Raw genomic sequence first — 12,403 nt, forward strand, 5'->3', positions numbered from 1 at the left:
TTGGTGAGAGACCTTGGTTGAACTCCAAAGATCATGTGTGGAGATGGGAGAAACTTGCAGAAGGTCACCTATCGGTGCCACACTCCGTCGATCTGGGCTTTATGGCATAGTGGCCATAAATGGTGGTGGTTGCATCATGCCGTGGCAGTGTTTTCCAGCATCAGGATCTGGAGCACTGGTCACGGTAGAAGGAAATGCAGCAAGATATAGAGGTATATTTATTTATTTAAAAAAAAAAAAAAAAACTGTTCCAAATGGTTCCCATTAAACCTGACAGAGCTTGAGAGGATGTGTAGTTAGTACTGGTGTTTTGTTTTCAATAATGTTTGACTAAGTGAATCTGAGTCCGTTGGCACGAACGCCAATGCGGATTCACCACATTATCCGTTACGTAATTATTCTAATAATTCCCGTCATACATTTGCTTCGGAGGATGGACTCGTCAGGTAAATGTTTTACCCCAGTATTGTGGTTCGAATAATGTCGTCGTATGTGGAACAGCACTCCACAGTCCAGTGACTTGATCAGCTAAAACGTCGCACAAATTCTTAACGCACCTCCCGAAAATTGCCTCGGCCAGAAATAAATAACACCACTTAGTTTTAAGGTATGCAGCTTGTCAAAATCAAGATGATGAATTCTATTCAGACTATTATGCGCATACATGTGTGGTTTTTCTTTTCTTTCTTTTTCTGGACATTTGCCATTTTGCAATTATGGCCTGTTTAGGGCCATTCCCTAGTTATTATCTCAAACCTGATGCTCTCTGTTCTGAGTAAAATATACAGTATATTAGTCAAAGTGAAGGTGGTGGTGATTGAATTTGAGTGCAGTTCATACGAAAAGAAACGCGCATCCTTCTTATCTCCTGTTGAGTCACACCGGTCTCAGAGCACTCTGCAACATCATCAACACCACACTCTAGTTCAGAAATAAGCAAGTCTTGACTTGTGACTCATTTAAGATTTGTTGTTGTAGGCATCACTGCAAAAACGGAAAGAAAAATGCCCAATGTATGATCTTCCTCCCGATATGTTTTGATAGGTTATAATGTATTAACGTAAGCATAGAACGTTCTACAGAAGGGTTCATCGTATTTCTATATACTTTATTGTGTGTGCTCTGTGTGTGTGTGTGCGTGTGTGTACTGAACTTATTTAAAGCCTTACATCTGTATCCCACTATTTTGTCAGAATTGCACCAGGGTCTCAGGAGCTCTGAAACCACCCAAAAGAGCCCTGCCGATGTCTACAGCCACAGGCATAATTTATTTTGAAAGAAGCCACTCTACCAGTCAGACGTGCTCGCAGAGCTGCGCACCTAACAAATTAATAGTAAATGGAAAACATGAATGTAAATGGTGTCATTTGATCATGCAAATAAGCTGCGTGGCTACTTTTTTCCCCCGCCCCCGTAAGAAATCAGTCGTATTTACATAGTCAGTTATGCTTATGAAACTTATGGAAATCGATGTCTTGTCATTTTTCCCACTACACAATTTCATGTCGGGGCAGAGATATGATACTATTCACTGATATGAAAGTCAATATGGTGAAGTTTGGCTCAAATCCTCATTTAGAAATATGAATCTGATAAACAGGGCATGGCTTTGAATGAACTTCTGAGCTATCGTATGGTGTGTAGTACACTAATCCCAAACAGTGTAAATAAACTGTAGGTTTATTGTTGAGCTCTTATAAATAATCTAACAGTTGGGTTTCTCTGCATTTTGCAGGTTTGTTGGTGTAAATTTTTTTTTTCTTTCTTACCTTCACCGGCTTCCTACCTATTACAATGATCTGGTCATGTGTGGTTTTTTTTTTTTTTTTTTTTTGGTCTTTTCTCCAGTCATATCCACCTTACTTAATTGGAAGTGGTTTTTCACGTTCAGTGCGAGTCCAGACTAATGCCCTATCTTTAACGTCTTGCTCATAGCTTACCACTTTCTTTAAAAGCTCTCGCAGAACTCATAATTGCTCCTCATAGGTTGGAGACGCAACAGCGAGAAGAATAAGAAGGCTTTATTCACGACTCTATATAAGAACATGAAAAACGTCTTTAAATAGATTGATGGAATTAAATTATATTTCTCATTCAGTCATTACGGAAGACAGAAAGGGTCCCAGCGCAAGCTATTGTGTCTAAAATCATTCCATTAGCAAGGCAGTGCAAGTTAGCAAGCTTTCAGTGTGTATATTAAGAAAACTTTAAACATATATAAGTGCATATACATCCACAGTGTAGTGCATTAGGCTAAGAGTTGTCTGACATCATACCTAAGTCTATACACACACACACACACACACACACACACACACACACACACACACACACAAACCATGTTTTCCCATCATTTCTCTTGACTGTAGTGTCAGTCTCACCATTTATGCCTCACCCTGTATTCATTCCTCTCGCCCTGTCGGTGCGTGTGGTTTTTTTTTTTTCTTTATTTATTTTTTTTTTTTTTGTCCATGTCTGAAGACTCTCCTCCCGGCCCTGTTAATCCCACGGCACGGTTTCTGAACACGCAGGCGGAGGAGACGTACGCTGCTTTAGATACAGACACTCACAACAGGTGTGCTGCCTGCCTTTCCCTCTTTCCTCTTGTTTGTCATCACTGTCTTGCTATGCATTTTGTTCTGTTCCTTTCCTATGGCTTGTTCTTCTCCTTTTGTCTCCCTTTACTACTTTCTCTTGCTTTTTTCTGTCACACTGTGCCATCCGTGCGGCCACGCTGCTGCACTGTTCTGCCCAATAGCACATGGGGCAGACCGTGTCACACAGATGCCTGAGAAAAATTCAATTAAACAAACTGTCCCTGTTGTCTTTTATGTACTGGCACATATTGTAGTTCATAATGATTGATCATGAACACGTTAAATGCATGAATATGGAAAAAAAAAAAAAAAAAAAATATATATATATATATATATATATATATATATATATATATATATATATATATATATATATATATATATATATATATATATATATTTTTTTTTTTTTAAGTGCAGTGTGTCAACAAAATGGAGCAGCAATCTTTATCTGAAGCATACTGATTAGATTGGTCACAGTGCCTTTGGGAGCGGAAACATCAGACACCGGAGCTTTTCTCCAGACTTCGGTATTAACTCAAGAAATCCACACATATAAAGAAATCCAAACATTACAGTTCATAAATGAAGTTATTATAATGAAGAGCAATGACACAGGTAAAAAGTATTGAACACGCTAACTGAAATTAATTTAATAGAGTGATGTTGCTTCTGCTTCCAGATAACGGCCCCAATGGTGCTTACTGGAAGATTCTGAAGTTTTGAGATAAATCTGTATCCAATTCCATCAACATGTTTAGCAACAATAAGGGTGTGAGGATCTTGGGAGAGCTCTTTGCTTTTACCCATCATGAGATGATTCTTGTGTGACACCTTGGTAACAAAAAACCTTTTTATAGACCATCAATGTACTAACCCAGCTGATATTAATTTGCACAGATAGGGGGTATATTTACTTACAGATTTCAGCTGGTTCCTTGTCTTACCTTGCCTTGGAGAACTGCTTTTTCTTAATGTGTTCAATACTTTTTTCCCGTGTCATTCCACTTTATCACACATAACTTTATTTATGGACTTTAATGTTGTGAATTCTTTATATTTCCAGAATTTTTGAGTGAATACTGATGTCTGGTGAAAAGTTCATGTGAATAACCTCAGTGGAAATATATTTACTGAAATAAATGTTGACGCGTTCAATACTTATTCCCCCGCTGTGTGTGCAGTGACAACACTGATGAAACTGATGAGTGCACTGCAGTGTATAATAGGCAAAATATTAGCCAAAGGCTTGCTTCTGTTAGGTTAGTGTTATAGGCCTTAAAGGGGTCATGTCATATGATTTTTAACTGTTTTTAAACGTTCATTCTTTTGTTTATTGGGTGTAATAGAATAGGTTACCATGCTTTAATGTTCAAAAAACACTTTATTTGTCACATGCTGTACATTGTTGCAGTAACTCTATTCGCAGGCTGCCTGAAATGCCCCGATTCTTCAAAGCCCCTCCTTCCGAAAAGCCCAAAGTGCCCTGATTGGTCAGCTGACCCGTTTGCGTTGTGATTGGCCCAAAACCTCAAGTGTGTGTCAGAAATGTAATGCCTCTCGGGTTAGCTTCAGCCTCCAAGACTTCTAAAGCAATTCTAAGCTCCTAAGCAACGTCATCGGGTTTTACCGTATCAGTTTGAGCCCTAGTCAGATTCCGAAAATGCGGATGATCAAGCGGAACTAACTCCGCAAACACGACTTGAGCGGAACGTTTCACCGTGGGAAGTTTTTATTTTGTAACTCTCTTACCTTTCAGATACGACGTAAATTCCGACGGCCCACCAGCGTTGTTAAGTGCAAAACTATGCTATCTACACAGTGTCTGTGTGTACACGGGTACTCCTGCGATATACCTTTGGAAAGCTAAGATCCTTGTGATTCGATCGATATAAACGTTCCAAGATACAATCACGACAGCAACTACAATCTACGTCTCTGTCGGACCACCAACATACAAACACTTGATGCAACTTAGCGAACTTTAGCAAGCACATTGGCAGAGATCTGCAACTGAGTAATTAGCCACAGCACAAAACGGGGCATTTGGACAGCCAGTAGCAGATATTTCATAAAATAATCAAACACACTTGCAGGTTCTGATTCAGAAGCACAAGATTGTCCGTGCGCAGTGTGCATCGCCGCGCTTTTCAGGAGGAGCCTTTGTGTGTAGCCTGCGTTGTACTTGCGCAGGTTCAGGAAGCTGCCTTCCATAAAACGCGCTGTGCACAAGCAGACGTTTGGGTTGTACTGCTCAGGAACAGTGTTATAAATGAACAGTAACCGCCGATTCCTAATTCCGTCCGCTTTCGGAAGGTTAAACAAAGGGGTTTTGCTTTCGCACCGAAACATACAGTGTCTCCACGACATTGCTCATACATTTCTTTGCGCCTAGCTTTGGACGGGATTACGCCGCTAGTGCACGGCGTGATGTAGATGTGTTCCGGAAGTAATATCTGAACTCCGCTAAAATAAATCCCTTTGGGGGAGACTGTGAGCTTTGTGACTTTGCAGGTCTTATACATGCACAAACCTATGAACATTTACACACCCAAACCAAAGGAAAACATTAAAAACTCACGGTGCGACTCCGTTAAACATGAGAGTCCACATAGAGCTGTCGAGTTCGAGTACCCAGTTTCTGTTGAGAAGTGAAAACGGTAAACCTTTCTCTCAAAGCGTTTGACCCGTCCGTGATTTTGGATGACCAGTGTGTTGAGTATCGAACATTTTATGGCAAGTTTTAACAGCAAAGAAAGCCCCGCTCAGACATCTTGTCTTGCATCTGTGGCTTCAGTATTCTAATATACAGCGTGTGGTTCGAGTGGTTGTGTTTTTTTTTTTTTTCAAGGTCAAAAAGTCAGAATCTCTCACCCAAAGATCACAGCCTCTCATTCCCTGTCCATTTCTGTTCAGAAGCATTTCTCTCCTCTCCCTTTCTCTCTCTCTCTCTCTCTCTCTCTCTCTCTCTCTCCCAAGGGTTTTTTGTTCAGTACATCTTGCCCTGTTTAATCTCACCATCTCTTTCAGTCCTGTAAGCAAATCGTGGGCTGTCCTACTGAGGGGAAAGAAAAAAAAAAAGCGCATGTTCTTAACAGGATGCTCAAGGAAGGGCTAGAAAAAACACTAATAAAACACTTGGCAGAAGTTTGTGCCATTTTAAAGAGTCATTTTCCAGGAACTCCAAGATTTGTTTGCTTTTGAGGGGGAACATGTTATTTTATAGAAATCAGCACAAAAAAACTAGAGTTTATGCAAATTATGTCAGTGTAGTTAGTTCTGGTGAAATTCTCTCTCTCTGTGTGTGTATGTGTGTGTGTGTGTGTGTGTGTGTGTGTGTGTGTGTGTGTGTGTGTGTGTGTATATGTGTGTGGGGGTGGACTGAGTCGTACCTACTCATACTGGAAGAGTCCCCTGCATGTGTAACTGCCCAGCAATTCCAGCAACTAATACACACTCGTAGCATTTCTAGTGTGTCGTTTACTGTGTGATTGTGTGTGTGTGTGTGTGTGTGTGTGTGTGTGGGAGAGTGAGGGAGTTTTGGGACCTAATGCAAACCACTATCAGGCAGTGAGCAGCTGGCACATGTATGGAAATTGCTAGCAAATATCTTGATTTAAAATGTTGTATTTAAATATTCAAATCCGGACTAAAAACAATTTGAGAGCGCTGCTTTGCATGCAGTGTTATTTGTTGGTGTAGATTTGACGGCAGGACTGGAAATGGATAACTTCCTGCAAAGTGATAGCAGTAGAAACAGCTGAATGGTTACTGAACCTGATCTTGCGTCTTGGTGAGTTGTCCTCATGATGAAAGCTTCTTACCTGCTCCTTTGACTTCACTGTATTCATCTACATATGTATATTTCTTAAACGGCCTTACTTTTGATGGGGTTTTTTTTTTTTTTTTTTTTTTTTAACTATAAAAGCGTGACTGATAGTGGCGCAGGTGTGAATGTTTTCTGGAAGTGTTTTTTTTTCCACGTTTGGATTAGTGAGAATACCCTCATGCTATGTCTTCAGAGTTCCATAACGTTGGCTATGACCCTTCATGCCTCATCGTTTCTCGCCGCTTTTTTTTTTTTTTTTTTTTTAAAACAACGGGCTGTATTGTGGACATGCTGGGCAGATATTTATTTAAAGTCTCCTCTCTCACGCAGCATGTCGCACCCAAAGAAAACAAACTGTTCTCGATGTGTGTGTTTGACAGGGGAGGGGGGAGGCTGGGGGGGGGGGACAGAGGGGTGAAAAAGGGGAATAAATTGAGAGACAGAGAGCTGATTTACTTGGAGAAAGAGTACGATGGAGAGGAAAAGATGAGAGGTAGTGCGTGTAGGAGAAATCGGTAACGTATAGTGAGCATCAAGAAAAATTGTAATTAAGGGGACCCAGTGATTTTTTTTTTTTTCTATTTTAATTCTGTTCTATATGCTGCACAATGAATCATTTGAAGGCAGGAACTGGTGCAGGACACTTGGCTTGAGTCATTGTCCACCCACCTGATTAATTGGTTATCTGTCTCAACTTTACATCTGAATGAAATATCTATATCCATTTTGCCCCCCACCCAACCCCCACCCCCCCAAAAGCACAGACTGCACACAAAAATTGGTTTTGTTTCTAATCATGCGATAAAGAAAGACATCGCCGAACAGGGATTCAAAAGAGGCTGGGTGCTTTTATATTCAATGTGAGAGGAATGGTGTTTATCCAGGGGTGTTTGAAAAGTTTGCGAACCCTTTAGGATGTTCTATGTATCTGCATAAATGTGAAGAAAAACATCATCAGAGATGGCTTTGTAACCTTTCCCGGCCTGATGAGCGTCTGCAAATCCTTTTCCCAGAGGTCGTCAGGAATCTCCTTTTGTCCATGCCGTGATACACTTCCACAAACTTGTTGTAAAGCCCGGACTTTGGTAGATCGCCGTTCTTTAAATAAAACAGGGCGCGCGCTCACTCACGCCTGAGCCCACGGACTAAAAACACCTGACTCTAATCCCGCCGTTAAATTAACTGCTGGTCCTAGAGGTTCACATACTTCTTGCCATTCAAGGATATGTAATATTGGATCATTTCCCTCAATAAATACGAGACCAAGTATAATCATTTTGTCTCATTTGTTTCACTGGGTTCCCTCTGTCTTCTTCCGGGACTTTTAGGTGTGAAAATCTGAGGTTTTCGGTCGTATTTAAGCGGAAATATGCAGCATTTCTAAAGGGTTCGCAAACTTTCAAGCAGCACCGTCCATTCATATTTAAAATTCCAGTTTGAGAGATTTAATGATGTGGATTAAAATGAAAAAGAGAGCTTTTCCTGTAGGACGTGTGTACTGTATAGGCGGTATAGATGACTATGAGGTAAACCCTGCAGTGCTCGTGGCAGGCCAGATTGATTTGGAGATGAAACAGTCCGATCTACGCTTCTTACGGAGGACATCAATAGCAAATGAAAGTGCGTATGATGCTTTACTGCCTCGTTAAGACTGTAGGAAAGTTTGTCTGATGCACAGATTAGCTCTTTTTGGGCATTTTTCTGTGTGAAAGGGAAAAAAAAAAACCCTCGGTGTTTCTTTTTATTTTTAGCTTTCTAAGTATAATTCTCTTTCAGAGATTCCACCTTCTTAGAAATGTGCTTCATATTGGTATTTTCAGGTTTGGTAATCAGATGCACTCGTACTGAGGATGGTAATTATTTCTTCTGGATGAAATGATGTTTCATCCATATATTTGGGGGGGGGGGGGGGGGTATCTTTTGAGGTGTATGACGTTCCCTCATTAGCTGATCATTCTTTTTATTGAATAATTGATTTGTGTGCCTTGAATAATTGAACGGTGTTAATTTCTGATCAGATTAATATTAAGGCTCGCTAAAATATTGATGGGGTGGCGGAGCAGTTCATACCGACGGATCTGCTAGCAGTCCCGACGTGGACGAGTCTGGAGCCGTTGTTCTTTCATCCCTATTTTTGGATCGAGTTGAATAAAGAGATGAAAAACGATCTTTGTGGATTTAGATCCCATCTGAGGGAAGTTTAGGGGTTTCCTCTCCAGCTCAACATGGAGGTGGAAAACGGCAGTTATCTGTTTATTACGCATATATGCGTAGACGTTCTCGAAGCCTTCAGTGTGGTCATTATTTTTGGTTTGAACCAATTCCTTGTGCGGTAACCCTTTTCGGTCAGTGAACCGTGGCGCCACCTGTATCAGCGGTAACGTCACACGGCGTAACCGCCACACCCCTATAACCGATCGACAGTCTGTGACATCCTGCTGGAGGGATTGCCCCCGTTATTATTTACAAAACTCGGCCAGCTCTGTGAGGTCTAGTGAAGGTCTAATGCTTTTAGGGTCATTTTTCCGCTCACGTTCTTCTCAAAAAAATCTTCTTGATAATCGTGATTGCATGCTGCGCCCAATGAGTTCAGTTTGTACGTGTCTACCTAGAGAACAGCCTTCCTCAGGCTTCTTTTTTGTTTTTTCAAATTAGGCTACTTCACAGTCGTCCCTGCGTAGGTGCCATTCCTGTTGATCTATGCACTACATTGTTCAGAGGCAGCTAACAAGGTTTATAGATCTGTGAATTATTTTTGGATGAACTTTGACCTCTTATCATTCTCCTAGTGGCTCTGGGGAAATTTAAGGAGGATGTCCACTTCTTGGCAGGGTTGCGGTTGTTTTGAACGCCGTCCACTTGTATGCTATTTATCTCATGGTGGATTTGTGGCATCTTAAGGTTTCTGAAATGGCTTCTTCAGCATGTCGCAGTTGATGAACAATCTACACGACTCGGATGACATTTTGGGTGCGAGCTGGAGTCGGAGTTCTTATGATGTCGTGGTGTGAGCAAGAAAGGGTCTCGAGATCGCTTCATTCCTGAAGAGGACCAAAACAAACAAACAAACCGGGTTCTCCTGTATCGCGAACACCAAAAGGACTGAGGTCACGTTCGGCTGCTTCACTTTAAGCGAACTGGGTTTGGATCTTGTGGACTACATGTGGAAAAACACCACAAGTCATTCACTCACCTCTTATTGTATTGCCTTGATGTACTGCATGCAAGCGTGCACTTATTTTTGCACCTGAAGTAGTGTATGTGGGCATTATCTTTCAGAACTCTTACGCTGTTAAATGTTTCCGCTTTATTACAGTCAGGAAGATACAAATCCTGTCCAAGTTTTACCGTACACCACAGAAGACGCTCAATCATCCACGAAAAAAGAGCCCGGTAGTACTTTTATCTGTTAACGGCTCCGAAAAGAACTTACTTTACACGGAAAACCCGTGCAACAGTGCAACATTTTAGTGCTAAAAGTAAATCCAGAGCTAAATGTGTGCATCCAGTCTTCATTTTATAACGTCTGATTGTTTATGAAAAACACTGAACTATCTGTGATTTGTCAGGAAAAGCATAGCGTGGCATCGTTCCTCCTGTCATTGATATCACAGTGTCATATGTTCCAGCTCTAATGTGGAGTTACTGTACATTCCCACTGGTGTTTGTCCTGCAGAGCTGTGTTGTGCCAGCCCCCCCCCCCCCCCCCCAAAAAAAAAAAAACAAACAAAAAAACTGACTGCACATTTTGCTTCAGGTAAATTTCCCTAATCAGCCCCCAAACAGTACGTTGCTTAAGCTAGTATCGCATTACAACGCTGGTCTTAAGCCAAGCATAAAGCGCTACTTTTCATCAGTAGATAGCCAGGGAATGAGGAATGATTTCAAAAATGTGATATTTAAATGATTTTCAGTCGAGCAGAGAAATGAGCAGGGGTTTCCGCTGGTGATACTTCAGGGGCTTTGTTTCTGTGCTGCGCCTCATTAGTCGAGCAAGGCTGTGGAAACACACACACACACACACACACACACACACAAGTAAGTCAGAACCCCTTAAAGTAGTGTTAAGCGTGGCGTTTAAAGCGCTTGCCTGGCTCTTTGAGGAAGGGCTAGCCGAGAAACTGGCCTGATTAAAATGACAATAGTCTAATTAACTCGACCCCGGTTTCGACGTTTGGCCCGTGATCTTCCCTTATCATAGCTGCAGCTTTGTCTTCCCACTTCCAGAAGTGAGATATTTTGTCCCCTCTCTCTCTCTCTCTCTCTCTCTCTCTCTCTCTCAGTGTAGTGCTCTAACACTCCCCCCCCCCCCCCCCCCCCCACACACACACACATACTAGATAGTGCTAATGGCAGTTATTTTTATAAGCTAATTAAATCAAGGGCTTTCTTATTGCTATGCAGCAAACCCTTGAGGGAGTTTGTCATCTGAGGAGGTGACGTTAGCATTAGAAGTGCTTTTACACAGTTGTTAGCCGTTTGAACAATCATACATAGAAAACCTTCTGGCTACCTCCCAATCTCACAGTGTCACAATAATCCATGCTCTGTTGTTGTGAAAATACTGTTTAACGCGATTAAAAGGCGCGAGATCTACATTTGCAGTCGAACTGGATTCGGATTGGACCCGTGTCTGATTATTCCCTTTTTATTTATTTTTTTTAAACTGACCTAGAGAACGATCACACCTAATGCTAGTCAAGTTAAAGCGATAGTGCGTTGTGGAGGCTGGAGCGAAAGGCATTGCCCTGACACGTGTGAGAGTGTAAGGGTGGATAACAGAGAGACTTTAACGCTCTACAGCACACCTAATTCAAAGCTGCACCCCCCACAATCCAGCGAGAGGGAGAGAGAGACAGTAGAGTCACTTAGACGGGTGAGGAGGAAAGCCCGTTCTTTCAGTTCCACCAGCCTGGTGTAAGTGATTAATGTCCATTGGGAGATAATTACGCTTTAGTCTTGAGTTAATGAAACGAAAACTTTCTGCCCTTCTCTCATCTGAAGAGGATGGGCAGATTTTGTGCGCCACAATCTGAAGACATCTCAGTGTCCTGAGAGGAGCCCCCCCCGCCCCCCCGGCTCTCCAACACACGCACGTTTATCCAGAATGTGCCGGGGCTCCAGACAATTTAGTCCTTGCAACTTAAAAAAAAAAAAGATGCTAAGACGATAAACAATCTGCAGCTCCCCCACCGGGGGAAGAAACGCCAGCACTTTCTGTGCTTTTCGTGTAAACTTCCAAGTATTGACGCGTTTAAGAAAATCTGCATGCACGTCCTAACCTCGATGTGTAACCCTCCCAGGATGTTTCCTAATGTCTGTTTTCTTGGTCTGTAATTCAGCCAAACAGGAGCAGCTGCATTCTCTGCCGTGTATTTGCACCGATAATGAAAGATTCTTGCGCACGCGGAAGCGAACAGGTCAGCACTTCATGCCGCGAGTTCTGACATCATCACGCAGCTAAGTGACGATGAAACAGGGTGAGATATCCGGGGTAGGATGATGGCAGAGGTATTCAGCTGTTGGCAGGCAGCAGAGACAGACTGAGAGCGTGGACGTGTTTAACGGTCCTGTACAGGAGTGCACATCTGGCGTATCGAGCCCTACGACCATTCAGATTGAACCCACCCCCAGTCATACTGCTTCACTCTCACATTTCATCATCTGTTCTCCAGCGCTCGCTCCCTCTCTCTCTCTCTCTCTCTCTCTCTCTCTCTCATTTATTCACTCATTCACTCACTCACTCACTCCTTCTTTGACCTTTCTGAGACCATCTGTTGTTATTTTCTTCTGATAATTGGCCTGAACAATGGAATGTCTGTGTCTCCCCTTGCCTTTGAAACGTGACGCCCTGTTTATTTTAAGGAGAGCCTCCTTCTCTCTCTCTCTCTCCTTCTCTATCTCTCTCACTCTCTCCTGCTCTTTCTGATGCTCCCACTCTATCCGTCAGATATCTCGCTCCCCCAACACTTTATTT

The 12,403-nt window shown here is 42.2% G+C and overlaps 1 protein-coding gene across 6 annotated transcripts in view; it reads left to right on the forward strand.

The window, feature by feature from the left end:
• foxp1b (forkhead box P1b) overlaps positions 1-12,403 on the forward strand; it is a 185,988-nt gene that overhangs the window by 39,069 nt on the left and 134,516 nt on the right. The gene's annotated exons all lie outside the window — the stretch shown is intronic.

This window comes from Ictalurus punctatus, chromosome 11 (assembly GCF_001660625.3).
Source record: "Ictalurus punctatus breed USDA103 chromosome 11, Coco_2.0, whole genome shotgun sequence".
In the NCBI taxonomy this organism is placed as follows: domain Eukaryota; kingdom Metazoa; phylum Chordata; class Actinopteri; order Siluriformes; family Ictaluridae; genus Ictalurus; species Ictalurus punctatus.